Here is a 16164-nt window from a genome sequence, read left to right on the forward strand (position 1 = left end):
CTGAGCCACTGCCGCCCCATGCACATATTGAGCGCGGTTCGGTTCGATGCGGTGGAAAACCAGTTCTGCAGCCCAGTTCGGTTATCATTACAGAGCTCCTGTCCTGTACTGCTTAGGGAGTAATGATAATTGGAATTTGAACCCATTTTAAACAGAAGCATTATGTAAAAATAATAGAGATAAGATTTGCACTCTCTCATCCTTTTGTAGGATGATGGACAGTATGAGTAATATATCTCCCATTACCACCATCATTGTCGAAGCATATGAATAATATTAGTCCGTTCTATAGAGCCTTACGTCATAACCCATTCTTTATCAAAGAGCACTGTGTCTCTTACAGCACTGTGTGCGTCCCTCAAGGACCCCTAAGGACAACCATATCCTTTATTATTTTGCGTTGGTGGGAAAGGATTTGTGTGTGTGTGCGTGCGTTTGCGCGCCTGCCTGCCTGTGCGCATGTGTGTGCCATGCTTGAACCCTGACAGTTGTTTTCTCTGAGGCAAAAACTGTCATTGAAAGTTTTTCTGTTTTCATTGTCTTGGCCTCGGAGCCGACTAACAAAATGATAACCGTCATGGAACTGACGTGTCGGTTTTACAGTACAGTATATCTGTATCACTTGTGTGTACGTGCCTGCTGGGGCATGCGAGTGAGTTAGACATTAGGGGGAGTCAGGGGACACATTTGCCACCCAGTCTCTGCTTGTTTAATGTACAAACAACCAATGTGCACATGGATGTGTGTAACCAGACACTACCACCTCTGTGTTAAAAGCATAATAGAACACATCAAAAGACCTAGACCTGAGACCCTGTGTGTGTGACTGTGTCTCTCTCTTGTCTTGATTCTGCTGCTGCCCTCCTGCTCCTATATACTATACTGTACATTGATGCATGATGAAGCCAGCAGCCCTGAACAATGTGACTATCAATGTAGCCTATTTTAAAACTAAAACATATCCATTTCAAGAGCTCACACCACTCTCTTGTCTCTGTTCTGTTGCTTGTACCTCCCTTCTCCTGATCAAATGATGCATTTATATAGCAAAGTAGACTAGCTAGGCTATTGTTTACATTTACTTTGAGTTGTTGTTCTGTGAACTAAGCACATGAAAAATACTTAATTAATTATCAAAAATTACATTCATGCATTCGGTTATTTCATAATCATGTGATTGAGGGTCATTGACACATAAAAAAGTCGGTCATAATCGCCATACTTTAATATTTTTGTTGGTTCCGGTGTATGTCGTTCTTTTCGTAGTTGAGCTTGGGAGCGTTTGTTTTGGTTTACTCAACATCCAGCGTATGTGCAAGGTCTTACAACTAATGCATTACTTTTTATATCACTTTGCAAACATTGCAGATACAGCAAAAATAAAAGGTCGCAGACGCTGCCATAAAATGTCACATACTCTGATTGGTTGGGAAAATTAAGGAAGCTCTGTTACCATGGAGATGCAGGAAACTACCTCCACTTACTTGTTTACATTTAGTGGTGATGCTGACGTGAGTTGCAGAACGTGTGAATGCTCAAAACTCAGAATGTCCTGAGACATGCAGTGCGATGTCTCGTTTGATACAAGGTGCACAAAGCATAGGTAGCCTTAAGAGTCAGTGTCAACAGCACAATGATGTCATCAAAACATCAGCCGCACGTGCACTTTGACTGTCTGACTGAACTTATTCGGCCTATTCGTTAATAGCCCCTTTAGAGCAGGTGTAAAAGTGGGCTGGTGCGGTACTCCAGTGCCAGTACGCAGTACCGGGAAGAAGAGGGGACAGGAGCTGCCTGTCAATATCCACATACAACCCCTCACCAACTCATTTTCACCTGTTGAAGATTTGATGTCAGTACTGTATTTCAAAGCGGACATTCTGGGCCACAAATAAACGTCTTTAGCCACCGTCCCAAAACAGCCCCTAAACCTATTTTCAAGAACAAATGCAAATCATTTTTTATTTTCAATCAATAATTTAGCTTTCTTCCCTCTATGTTTCTTCCGGTTTCTTCCCGTCAAGTTAGTTTAAATGAGACTCGACTTCCAGTGGGTGGACTGGAGTCAGCAATTAAAATAAGCCGACGTCAGCTATCATATTCATATGCAGTGGTCTTAATGGATTTATTGATTTTAAATGTTAAAAAAATATGAATATGACTCTGTTGCTCTTGACTATGTTAATGTGGAAATCAGTAAAGAAACGTATGGTCTGCACTATTTGTACTATAGCCTACTTTTACCAGAAAGCCTTAACCATTATATATAAAATGTTGAATCTGATCTAAAATTCTGAGTCAGGGACAGTGTGTGTGTGTGTGTGTGTGTGTGTGTGTGTGTGTGTGTGTGTGTGTGTGTGTGTGACACCACATACTGTATGTGAATGACGTCCAATCAGTGACTCGCTATTTCTCCCTGTCTGGTTCAGTGCAGTAATCAAGAAAGCTAATACAACCCCCTATTCTCAGTCGAGTCGATGCAGTGGATTACTGTAGAATAGCTTGAGTGCATTGGCTCTGATGGTCAGCAGGCCGTGTCCGACACTACATCAGAATGGATGACTTTCATTTGTTTGAACGCACTGTACAATTAGCTGGGCCTGGCATTGAAATGCTTCCTATATCAGCTCTGCTCTGTGTCACTGAGCCCTCTGCCCAGTAAAGGAACCAGGAGCACCAGCGCCTCATAATGCAAATGGAGTGCTTAATCAGAAACATGCCCTCAGGCCAGGATCCCATTAATAACAAGAAAGGGGCGTTCGCTGGAGAGCAAATCTCTAGCGGGAGGCACACCCCTATAATAATACTTACACTGGCTGACACAGTTACGTCAAACTGTGTCTTCTTTTTGTCAAGTACATGTGCACACATGCACACATGCACGAGAATCATAAGTGCATGGGGTATGGCGTCTCCCTCCCACACGTGTGCACATGCGCGAGTCATAGGTGTGTTATAGGTGTGTGTATCCATTGGATATGTGACATGATTAATAACTTGGTGTTAATTAGACATGAGCTTTAACTTAATGGTGTTTCTCTCCCGTGCACATGTTGTGTGCACATGCGTGCCAATCATAGGTGCCACGGTCTCTCTTGTTTGTCTGTGTGTTGCGATGCGTTGTGAGTTTGTAGATCGGCTATTTTTGGCGAATGCACTCCCCTGTGATTCAAGTGGTTAACTTTAAAAGAAAGTATAGTGTCTAGTGTCTGCGTAATTTTGGTGCGAGTGTCGGTGGCAGACACTCGCAATGACAAATAGTGTTTAGAGACAAAAAACACATTATGTGGAATGGATATTGTGAACAAATGATATACAATGCAAGATTCGAGCAAAAAATTGTTGTGTCATTGAAAAAGTTGCACAGAATGACATTACAAATACAAGCAAATTACCAACGGTGTAGTGGCTAAATAATATGATTAGCTAGTACTGCATATTGGTTCAATAAACAGTCAGGGATGATACATGTATATATATACATGTAAGTGTGTATCAACAGTTTTTGTACAGATTTAGAATGCTTGGTACACAGTGGAACTTGCAGGACCAACTTTGGCATGGCAACTAACGTTGTGTTCCGAATTCCGACTGGCCGAGGCAACTAGCAACCACACCACAACATTTGATGATAGGTCAAGGCAGCAAATCAAACGCAATAGGATAGACTACATCCCACAGTCAGGAGAGACAATTGCTCTGCTATTAGCTAGTATGTATGTTGTGTTAGGCCAACGTGCTGATCAATAGTTTAGCTTCTACATCCCATAGCCTGCAGGGATGCGTGCGTGCGTCCGTGCGTGCGTGCATGTTTTTTTTTTTTTTACTTACATTTTTATCCCATGATTTTGTAACCCTATTTTTATACAGGGCCGAGCTCATGCCTCCTTCAATGCATGAGAGCCAACTGACCTTCTTGTTAACTGACAGGGGAGAGCTTCCCTGGTTGGACGTAGCGCGTGGAAGGAACACATTATTCCAACCAGTTCCTTTCCCCTCCATCAGGCGCCCCGGCTCGCCAGGGGAAGGCAGTATAGTGACCAGGATTACTGCATGTTTTTGTGAGGGCACTTACCCTAGGGAACACGGGGAGAACATGCAAACTCCACACAGAGAGGCGTGTGTGTTTGTGTGTGTGTGTGTTTGTTTATTGTTCTGTGTGTGTGTGTTTGAATGTACAGCATGCTGTCTCGCCATTTGCAGCTGTATATTAAATACTTCTGCATTAAACCCCTTGCCTTGGTAATTGCTGCATCCATAGTGAGTGGCACAGACACTGCTGCAGCCTGTTGGTGTCGGCCCTTATAGTACCCCTCTTGGAGAGGACCGCCCTGATGCCTTTAACCAACCCTCAGTGGCTTGGTTAATCTCGTTAGCCCGTTGCTACAAAGCAGCAAAGACTCCCTGCGGCCTGTTCATTATCATTGCATTTAGCGCACTGAGAAACCAAAAAGGATGAAGAGAGCCAGATTAAGAGGGGATAAGGTGGGAGGGCAAGCACGCACGAACGCACGCACGCACACGCACGCGCACGCGCACACACACACACACACACACACACACACACACACACACACACACACACACACACACACACACACACACACACACACACACACACACACACACACACACACACACACACACACACACACACACTCTCTCACACACTCTTACACTTAGACTGGGGTAATTCACTTGTGTGTGTGTGTGTGTGTGTGTGTGTGTGTGTGTGTGTGTGTGTGTGTGTGTGTGTGTGTGTGTGTGTGCGCGTGTGCGTGTGCCGTGTGCCGTGTGCGTGTGCGTGTGTGTGTGTGTGTGTGTGTGCGTGTGCGCGCCCATGCACCAGTGTGAGTGTATAGTCACTCATGCGCATGCATGCTCCCATAGGACTACATAATATTTGCATGATTGAATGTGTGTTTCTTGTCTTGGAGAATCATACAAGTATATGTACATTTGCAATCCCGTTCTGACAGAAGCTGGATATGACAGGTGTAGCAGTACAGAGTCCTTTGAACTCTTTGAAAAAGAGAGAGAGAGAGAGAGAGCTGGTATAGAGGGGAGTTGGTATGGAGAGTGATGGGGAGAAAGAGAGAGGGCTGGTATAAAGAAAAAGCAAAGGGGGTGGTAAAGAGAGAAAGAGAGAGGGGCTGGTATAAAGAACAAGCAATGGGCTAGTATGGTGGGGAATATAAATGAGGGCCATATTTCTGGCCAACCCCTTGCAGCAGCAGGATCCTCTGAATCTATCACAGTGAACAGGAACTAGTAGACAGCTCCCTAATCAATAAATCTATTAGATACGTGCTGTAGTTTATGGCAGTCCCTTTTATTCCTAGCCTAGCCTCCACAATGTAAATACTGACATAATTTCAGCTGTGTGTGTGTGTGTGTGTGTGTGTGTGTGTGTGTGTGTGTGTGTGTGTGTGTGTGTGTGCGTGTGCGTGCGTGCGTGAGTGAGTGCGTGCGTGCGTGAAAAAAACAATAACCTTGAGTGCATTGCCAAAGGCCAATTAAGGCACCGCCCTCCAACCTTGCACTGGGCAGTTTGTACCGTACCTTATCAAACCAGAACTGACAGGCCAACTAAGCCTCTCTCGGTATAACATAGATATACATCTTCCCATTGCTCTCCCCGGCCACGCACTGTGGGCTAGACATTGCACCTATGATGCGGATTTAAACAACGGTCACAGATAGAGATTATCGCCTAATTTTAATGCAAGATGGAATCGATCGACTATGTATGTGAGACGATTTTGTGTAGTTGATGAACGAGTACGTACTCATCGAAGGCCATGGGCACCCATGGGCCTTCCAAAGTCGACATTGAACATTGTTGATAAAAAATAAATGCTGAATAAACTCGCTGGCTGCTCAAGTGAGAGAGGTAGATTTAGAATTAAATGCTGCTTTTTGTTTGCTTTCCACTTTCAGAATCCCCTGTAATCTTTAAGTAAATCCTTTTAAGCAATTTGTCTGTTTACCATCGCCTTGACTTACTTAGTCTTTGCTAGAGATCTTGTTTCGATTTTTACAGTGTGGTTCCTAGCGGCCGAGCCGTCTAAACGAGGGTCTGTGAGTCAGAGAGTCTGGGGCTAATCTCACAAACTGTCAGTAGGCCAAGGTCATTGAATTGTATTTCTCACATATTCTAATCTATATTATATTCCTATATGTATTAATCTAAATATCTTCTTCCTATATTTATTAAAATTGCCTAAAGGGAGGGCGAGCGGGCGAGCGGACCACGTCGTCACGCTCATGTTGCCATGACTCAGCCATAACCAAATGAGGAGTTTCCAATGTACTGTAGCTACGCTCAAATATGGAGTGTGTTGTCTAACTTCAATGTGTCATCATGGCATCAGGCGCGAACAAATCAGTCAGCTCCATATATGGGCACAAAAGGGGGCATGCCCATATATGTGCATATACTGATGACATCAGGGATCTCCATATATGGGCACAAAAGGGACAAGGACTGACAGATACAGAGATCTCCATAAATGGGCATAAAAGAGACAAGTACTGACAGATACAGAGCAGAGGTAGCGCTAGGATTTTAAACTGCCAGTCCCAATGTCGGCATGATTAAAACTTCTCAGACATCTGATAAAAATAATGGTCATACAAGACAAGTAGGTGCGTAAATGCAGCGTAACACTTACAGAGGTGAGTTATAATTAACTGCCAATTAAACATTTTATCGGTCAATGGAAACCCTGGTCTGGTTAGGACAGCTTTTTGATAAAGTTGATTAAGCATTTGTGGGAATCTTGTAGTCTCCTCATAGAGCTATCCAGTTCAAGTTTTAATGTTTTAACGTGTCCACCTTTATGATTTAACGTTGTGTTTCAACAAAACGGACCGAAATGGAAATGTGTTTTTTTACACACGCACGCACGCACGCACGCACGCACGCACGCACGCACGCACGCACGCACGCACGCACGCACGCACGCACGCACGCACGCACGCACGCACGCACACACACACACACACACACACACACACACACACACACACACACACACACACACACACACACACACACACACACACACACACACACACAGTTATCAGAGTACACAGTAAAATTCATTTATCCATTTGTAACCCAGAGAGTGTACAGATGTAACCAAAAGAACCCCTAAGGGTCAGTTTTCTACTTCTACTGTGTGGCACAAGTGTAATCAGGGTTTAGTTTCCAATTTCACTCTACTCTATGTCAAAATCCCCCCCAAACCCCATTCCTCATTATTTCCATCATCCTTTTCCGACCCTGAGGATACTGCAACTCGCCATGTTTGAATAGAAAGCGTTGTGATTTCTACAAGCACTGTATAAGACTCGAGAGATTCGGACGATAACTACCCAGAGCAGTGTTTTCCGAGAGTTCCACACAGGCACTAATAAAATAACCTGTCAGCGCTGAGGTTCCTGTGAGCCTAAATTGTGGCTGTAGATGTTGCTTTGCTGATGTTGGTGTGTCTGTAATATTCCGACAATGTGCAAGTTTGACAGCCACATCTTTTCTATTATTTTAGATGTCTCTTTTTTTGTGTGTATATTTTTGCTTTATTCCAGATAGGTCAGTGAAGCGAGATTTGTGAGGTAGGATAGGATTTGGTCCCAGGTCTCACAGTGAGCCCGACTGAGCCACTAGGCACCCCAGCCATAAAAATAAATACATATATATATATATATATATATATATATATATATATATATATATATATATATATATATATATATATATATATATATATATTGAGATGTCCCTTTTACTCTGTCTACCAGTGCTTGTCCACTCTTGTCATATTACCCGGTTGCAGGTACCTGGTAGGTGGAGCTGGGATAACCTGACACCGTCAAATGGAAGAAGCTTGCGACACACATTTGTTTCACAGCCTACTTCCATCTGAGACTCCGTAAGCAGAATCGATGACAGAGAGGTTTTTCTTTTTTTCAAGCTACTAGGCAGGTGATTGGATGATCCCGCCCCTAGCAGCCGCTGATTGGTTCGAATACGCAGCGTTGCGCGCAGCTTTACTCCCTGCGCGATCCCAGACCTCCTTCCTGAAATCAAATGCAAATGAGTTTTCCGGAGGGAGGGGGGTTTACCAGGCTAGAGCTGGGAGGCCATCAGCTCTGATCTGGAGAACCTGGGCCCAGCAGTAACTGTCTGTAGGCTGTCTGCAACTGTCAAAAATCATTAGCCATGACGTCACACGTTTTGCCGTTTCGGCCGTATTGCATGTTTACATGGAGACGCGAGGCTGAGCGTTTTCAAAGATTTTCATTCTGGAAGGGGGTTTCACTTTGGTGCGTTTTCAACCCCCGAAAATGCGGTTGTTGCTAAACGGAAGGCACATCTGATATTTTATTTTGCCATTTTCTCTAGAGACGATTGACGTCTAAACGGGGCCTAGTGCGTAAATACCTACCACAATTAGCTTCATGAAGACTAGGGTGTAATTAGTGTTGTGTATGTTATGTGGAATTGTAGTTGTTATTATGTTATTGAAGGCTTTTTGTTGCCTCTTGCACACTGGTTTATAGGCACTGTCTTCTCTTGGTTTTAGGCTACTACAAACAGGAAACATTGTGGCTTTGATTTATTTTCAGTAGCACAGCTTGTTTTCCGTTCGGATTGGCTAATTACTCTGTGCATTCTTTGTGAAGCTGAGATATCAGCACCACCTGTTGGGAGTTTTATCAAGCTGTATAACTCTCAAACCTCTGACCGTAAAAGTGAATGCAGAGATTATGAAGGTTATTTGCAGATGTCCCCTTTGCGCAATCCACAAAGCTGGATCAATTACCACTGAGGCTTTGAGGCCTTCCAATTGTATTTTAAGCACATCTAGGTAATAAAACAGGGCTCTTGTCGTCTCGTTTGTCATTGACCTTTCCATGGTGTTGTACAGCAGACCATAAACTATTGATCTGACCAGGAATAAACAACAGGCTGAGTCAGGGGGAAGCTGCAGCCCCGACCTCAACAATCTCATTAACGGAGGCAGCCCTCGGCTGTGTCCCAATCCAATCTCTTCCTGCAGAGGGGGAAGACACTCATAAGGTCCCGCTCCAGGCTTGTAGTAAACACCACAATGCCAGTGTGACCCTCTGCAAAATGGCCATTCTGTTTGGTCATTTATATGCTAGAATTGCAGGAGCAGTTCACTTCCTCTTAGCTGTTTGACAACAAGCGGTGGCTTTCTGTTAACAATCACCTTTAATCTCCCTGTATGGAGACGGCCCTGAATGCAGATGGAAAGATTATACATGCTTGGTATTCATAAGGTCAAATCGATGCATAAACCACAGGACCTTCAAAAGGTTAGCATTTGAAATAGAAAGCTAATGGGTGACGTTTCCTTCTATGAATAGCATTAGCTAGGGCGGTTAAAAGCCCACTTCACTGCAGCTGCATAACAAACATGCAGGTTGGATTGCTCTAGGTTTTAACTTGCTGTATGTGTAGGAGTTGGAAAGGTCACACAGTAATATGTGCTCTTGTGGCAAACTACTACAGTAAATGTGCTCTATGAAGGTGAACCTTCCTGACCTCAAAACAAAACACGACAGAAGACCAATATAGGCTGTTTTAGAGTTTATGTTGTGTCAAAGGTGTATATACGGTTTGACCTGCTGGGTCTCCTAACATCTTCTGTATATGGATGAAATAGACCCAAACACACAAATGCTGGTGTGCACCAGCACACACACAATGCGTGCGTGTCATGAATCACGATCATGAATGCACTCACCCTGCTGTCTGGAATGCACAATCAAAGCTTATATCCAACCGAATAATGCTTCTGTATCCACCCACACATAACCATAGTCAGACTCTTACTGCTTAGAGGGAAGACCGGCTAACCGATTTAGCCCTGTCCAGGGATCTCTGTGGCCAAATCAATCAACAGGAGGCATAGAGCCGACAATAATGTGAGGTTCCCAAGGCTTTATTCCGGTTCTTTGTCGCTCAACCAGATAGATGAACTTTAACTCTTGTGCCAGGCCAGCGTCCAGCCTAGAGCCATAGACATACGACACTCGGACCTAAGATGCAATTAGAGTTGGCTCTAGTTGTCTATTACTCATAACACTGCAGCACCGATATCACCTCATTCACTTTGTCCCCAGTGGCTTCAGTGAAAATACACTCTTTCTTATTGTCTCCGCCAGGCCGAAAGGCATGGCTGAGACTATGTTTTGCACCCTGTCCGTTCGTCTGTGGACAGATAATCTCCAGCACCTTTGGCTTGATCGCAGCGAAACTGTTCACACACACTCCCTTGATGCCAATTCAGAACCTCTGCCCTAAACCTTTCACATGGGCCTGTTATAGTGCCACCAGGAGGCCGCTTTTTGCAAAATGTATTTTTTGACAGTACTCTTACAGATTTTGTCCAAACATCACGCAAATCAGTACACAGTGTCTCTAGTCATTAAACGAAACTCGTCTTTAAGATTTTTCATATTCCATCCTGATTGGCTAAGAAAATCCAGAAGTTTGCAGGAGTACTCCGTTCTGAACAAAATACCTCAAATCATGAACACTCATGAAATTTCCGTGAAATTGTGCACACACATTCTCACTAGGCCGAGGAAGAAATGCCATTTGAAATGTTCAAATCAGCCTCATGGTGGCGCTATAACAGTCCGATTCGTGTTTTTACCTATAACTGCACCGTCATCTTTGTAAAACTTTATATATGCACTCCCTAGAGGCTGAGGAAAAACCTTTGCCCTGCATTTTTCACATCTGCCTTTTATAGCGCCACCAGGAGGCCGACTTATGTAAAACACTTTTTTGGATATTACTCCTTCAGATTTTATCAAAATTTCACGCAAATCTGTATACATGATCTTAACACATCGGGTGCCGATCACGGTCTGAGCCGTGTTTTCACATAGTAGCGCTCTGGTGCCGTTCACGGTCTGAACCGTGTTTTCAGTCTTTTTGTTTTTTTTCGTTTTTTCCACACGGGCGGGGCTAGAGCAGCTCTACCCATTGTGATCCTAAGAAGGAAGGGACAGATAGATCACCGGAAACAAAAACATGGCTTCCATCCGCTTCCTGTCTATTTCCTTCTTTAAAACGCCTATATCTCCGAATCTGTTTCCGGTGTGGAAAACCGGTCATGCGCGGTGCGCGATCCGTCCCCGTTGTAACTTGCGAGTGAAATGTTATCGATCCAGGCTGTAGCCAGGGTCATCGCGCAACATGAATGGATGCTTTTTTTAACGTGGATTTGCTCGTCGCGGAGTCTAAAGCTTTAAACAGCAAAGCGCAGTCAATGGGGAGAATGCTGGCACCCACGGTAAGTTGTTATGAAAAAATGCTGGCACCCGATGTGTTAATAGTCAAGTGATCAAGACGGATCTGTTTGATTTTCTGCTTGATAGGACTTTTTCGAATTGCAGCCTCCTGAATGTGTTTCTTTAGGGTAGTTTTGAAAGTGAGCAGGGTTTTACACTCCTTTACTCCTTTTGGTAGGGCATTCCACATTTTTGTTGAATAGTATGAGAACGAGTTCATTCAAGGCGGATCCGTCCGATCCGTCCGATTTCCACATTCCAGCCTGATTGGCGAATTCCGAACATTGCTGGCCCACACTAACCTACCTGACCTGGCGGAGACCTGTGCTCCGAGGAGCACTTTTTCTAGTTCATTATTTTTTTTGGGCTTGTTGCTGAGAACAACCACAATATTATGTGAGAGTTTATATGATTCACTTTAGTTAAAGCACACAAGGGCGTGAAAGAGGTAGACATCCATTTGACTTGAGCATAGTTCATATTACATTTTCTAACACTATCGTTACAGGCAAAGAATAAACACACTTTCCACACATCACAATTCACCTCATTACTCGTTCATTGGTTGCCAGGAAATTAGATTCTCAACCTTTTCAGACCATTCCAGAGCAGTTGCATTATGTGATGCAGTGGTGCGTGGGTTGGAGTCATGGCCCGTCCTCAAGGGTTACAACGGCTCTGAGCCTTTCTGAGGTTCAGGTCAGATTGTCCTGCCATGCTTGGCAGGAGTGAGTTCCACAGTCCTGGGCTGAAACAATAACATTCTATACAGTAGCCGTGTGATGGATTTTATCTACATCTCAATCTTCACCTAGTTCCTTCCTTCCTTTAGATATCAGGTTCCATGATACGCTTCACTGCCATGCATTACGACATGTCTGATTTGATCAAATACTACTAGATCATAATGCAGCCTGTATCAGCTGTCTCAGCTATATGAAGTGGAATAAGGCTGCCATTTCTTTATTTCAGATTCCTGTATGTGCTTCAGATACCATTCCTCTCAGGAAAATGCATGCTGGTAGATTTTTGTATGGTTATCAATCACCTGTGCATCATTGTTGTTCTTTTCCAACTCCAGCTCTGAAAAGTAGTCTGAGGTCAGAGAAGTCAGCTTGTGACAAAACCTGTGCCTTGGGTCCCCTGGAGTGGCAGGGAAAATCTGATCACACACACACACACACACACACACACACACACACACACACACACACACACACACACACACACACACACACACACACACACACACACACACACACACACACACACACACACGCACACACACACACACACACACTACAATTTCTGCTGTCATTGTACCATGTCTTGAACCATGCACTTAACCCCAAGCCCCATTGCTTAGTGTGTGCAAGACAAGGCTTTATACAGTAACATGCAGATCCCCGCTGTGTGTTTACATCATTCATTTTTACAGGCAGTTGAGATTTAATTTGAGTCTTTTGATTTAAATGCTATACGTTTTATGTATTTATACATCTATACCTATTTTTGGCATGTCATTACAACATTTGCAAAAATTGTGAAAATATATGACACAATTAGTGACTTCATCAAGATGATGATGTAGATGGTTGAGGCATTTTCTTCATAGCCAAGTCTAACTATGCCTGGTACTGTACTTGAATATTTGTCAGGAAAGTGTATTATTCATTCACTCACTCACAACCTTGCATTTTTTCATTCTAATTATAGCTATAAACACCTCTTTGAATCCCCTAACTAAAGTGACTGCACACATTTGTCCGCTGTCCAATTCATCCATCTGACATGGTTTAATTTTATATTATTCATGAACAAAAAGGAATTGAAATGTCACCATCGTTTTTGCTTACAGATGTGTGCAACCTTTCTTCATAGATTTTGCACAAGATTAACCCTGGTTTACTTTCACACTACTCAAAGGGCAGTTATTTGGCAATTACCATTGCTGTCATCTTGCTTAGATAACATTAACCCATGCTTGCTATTACATTATGGACTTGGGCACAGCTAAAGCAAATGGAGGCTAATGTAAAACATCAAACAGATGTTTTGAGTATCACAAGAATGTTATGGCATCCACCGAAGGAAACAAGCATTTTCAGATTCTTCTTTAAGAAGATGAGTTAACATTCTTTGAAAGTTACGAGTATTTCCCATTCCAAGGGGCTATCTCTGCCTTCCAAAGTTTGTGGGCCCTGGGTAAACAACCCAGCCTGGAAGACATCTGCGCTCTGAGGAGGAGCACACCGTTCTAGTTAATGCAATCAATTCTAAGTGCCAGTGGCTCAGCCCCTCAGTAACTTTTGCCTTCATTTCTCATACATCGCAGGCAACACACAAGTGCCCAAATGCAATCTGCTTGGCACTTTGTAACTTGGCTCTAGAACACTGTTTAAATGTTTAAATACAGTGTTCTCCACCAATGAAAAGGCTTACATATCACCCGGACTGCGCACGTTATTTTTAGAGCGTGACATGCGGGTGTGGGAGTTTGTGATTGTTGGCTGTCATCATTTTACCGGACAGATGGGGAAATTAAAGGTAATGCAGACTAGACTGGACAATGCTCCCTTGGACGTTCGCATGTGCGGGAGTAACATAATGAAATGGCGTGAGAATCGCGATACGGCTTGTTATTTTGATACACTGTATTCCAATTCCAATTAATTTTCGGTACGTATCGAGTATCGTAACAGGCAAGTGTTGGGTTTTCACTGCTTCAAATTCGCTGTGTGAGTCCTCCATTAGAGGAAGTTAGGCAACAAAGCAGTGGGCAGTAAACAGAAGTTTGTCTCTAAATGGACATAGAGATCTTAATAATATTCACAAATAATAACAAAACTACTTCCCAAGCACAATGTTGGTGTAACTGAGAGATTCGCAGAAAAATATTTTTTTTACATGCATAAGTCATCAACTACAATGCCACTTTCACAAGTTGGCATTTCAGTCTAAAACCTTGGCTTGTACCGGCGAATTGACTCTTTCGTTCAAGTCCTGCCTGTTGTGTATACATGGTTTGACCAAAATTCGCTCCATTAAAGAAACGTGTTTTTAAGTTGCCTGTTGCCTCGTATTGATAATGTATGCGATTCTTATTTTAAACATGTAAAAAGGATTGGCTTGTTCCATCCATAGGGATGCATATTCCATATCGTATCACAAAAATAACATGTTCTCCCAACATAATCTCCTGTGTGTACTTGCCTGTATTTTCTGAGCTGCGGATATACTGTATCAATACGACCAAAATCTCTGCCTTTGTGCCTTTCTGAAAACACAAAAACACACTCACTCCCACATTCATTTTACAAAGTGCCTCCAGTACCCAGTAGGATGGATGTTACAGTATAGATCCCACACCTTACTAATATTTCATTACTTATCTGAGGGTCAACAGTTCAGTGTTGGTGTATTTGTCAGCTCCAGTAACTGTAGCTTGAGAATAGAGAAATTGGATAGCAGAGCATTTTACTTGGGTAAAATCTATGCAATCCATTTAGGGCGTTGAAAATTTCTTGCCACATCTTTTGAGTGCTTGCTAGTTTCAATAGGGATGAATTTCGGAAAGAATTTGAACAGTGAACGGAAGGATGAGAACATTTGACAAACTTGCTCTATGTATATTGCAGCATGCATGCAGGAAGCAAAGGCATTCTATGACGTAACCATATTGGCTACATGTCATCCAATAAAGACCCATTAATTATATACTGTAATTAAGGAGTTTAGGCGAGCGGTTGAAAGCAGGTGCAATAGCCGGGAACTGCTTTTGTAGGCAACTCGATATTGTGGTTTGTGAACACTTGTTACTGTGGGTTGTGTGGTACATTAGATCTGTCAGCGATTAGTCCCCCCCCCCCCCCCCCCCCCCCCCCCCCCACACACACACACACACACACACACACACACACACACACACACACACACCACCTCACCAGACTCCACCCTGACACCCATCCACAAGAACGTTGTCAACCTGCGGGAAACCTTTATGCGGGAGTCTTTATATAAGTCTTATAAGCCTTTCCCTTCAAATGGTGAGTCGTAGATTAGATCCCTGGTAATGACGCTCACATAATGTCATTCACTCTTCACTTTATCACCTTTTGGATTACAATAGACGGGACTGAAGCTTATAATATGTCACCTAGAGGGAAATTGAGCACTGTTCCAGGATTTTGTAAGGTGAAAGGAAATAGATGAACAGTAATGAAGAGGAAGAAATAGCATTCAGAGACAAAGAACATAGCGTCTCCAGAGATTTAACCTGAACTATATCCAAGAGACAGAGAAACAGAGGGACCTCTGTGTCAAGTTGAGATTCTGTCAATGATTAACTATGCTGAATGTCTGTTGTGTGTGCCCCCCTTAGACGTGAATATCTCTATGAATAATGTAGATGCAAGGAGCTTCTTTCACAGCAATTCATTGTATCACTAATTCTGTATCTATTTGTATGCCAGATTTACCTCAACACCGTATTCTTCTTCTTGGGAAAAAGTCTTCTTGGAACAAAACCACCTGCACATACTGTACTTTGCACATATTTTAGTTGCACTATGTGCAGTTATACTGTAATTAAGGAGTTTGAGAGCAGATTCAGCCGGGAACTGCTTTAGTAGACAACTCGATATTGTGGTTTGTGAACACTTGTTGTGTGGTAGATCTATCAGCAATTAGTTTCACCTCAACCCCCCCACCCCACCCCACTCCATCCCTATACACAGTTTACTGCATATTCTGTATTCATATCCCAGTCACAAAATGTTTACCTTTAATTGGTATTATATCTTGCTGTTATTGTTATTTTTTCCCCAA

General features: G+C 43.1%; 1 protein-coding gene across 4 annotated transcripts in view; it reads left to right on the forward strand.

Moving 5' to 3' along the window:
* asic2 (acid-sensing (proton-gated) ion channel 2) overlaps positions 1 to 16164 on the forward strand; it is a 388082-nt gene that overhangs the window by 234897 nt on the left and 137021 nt on the right. The gene's annotated exons all lie outside the window — the stretch shown is intronic.

This window comes from Gymnoscopelus microlampas (genome assembly GCF_963454915.1).
Source record: "Gymnoscopelus microlampas genome assembly, chromosome: 11".
NCBI lineage: Eukaryota > Metazoa > Chordata > Actinopteri > Myctophiformes > Myctophidae > Gymnoscopelus > Gymnoscopelus microlampas.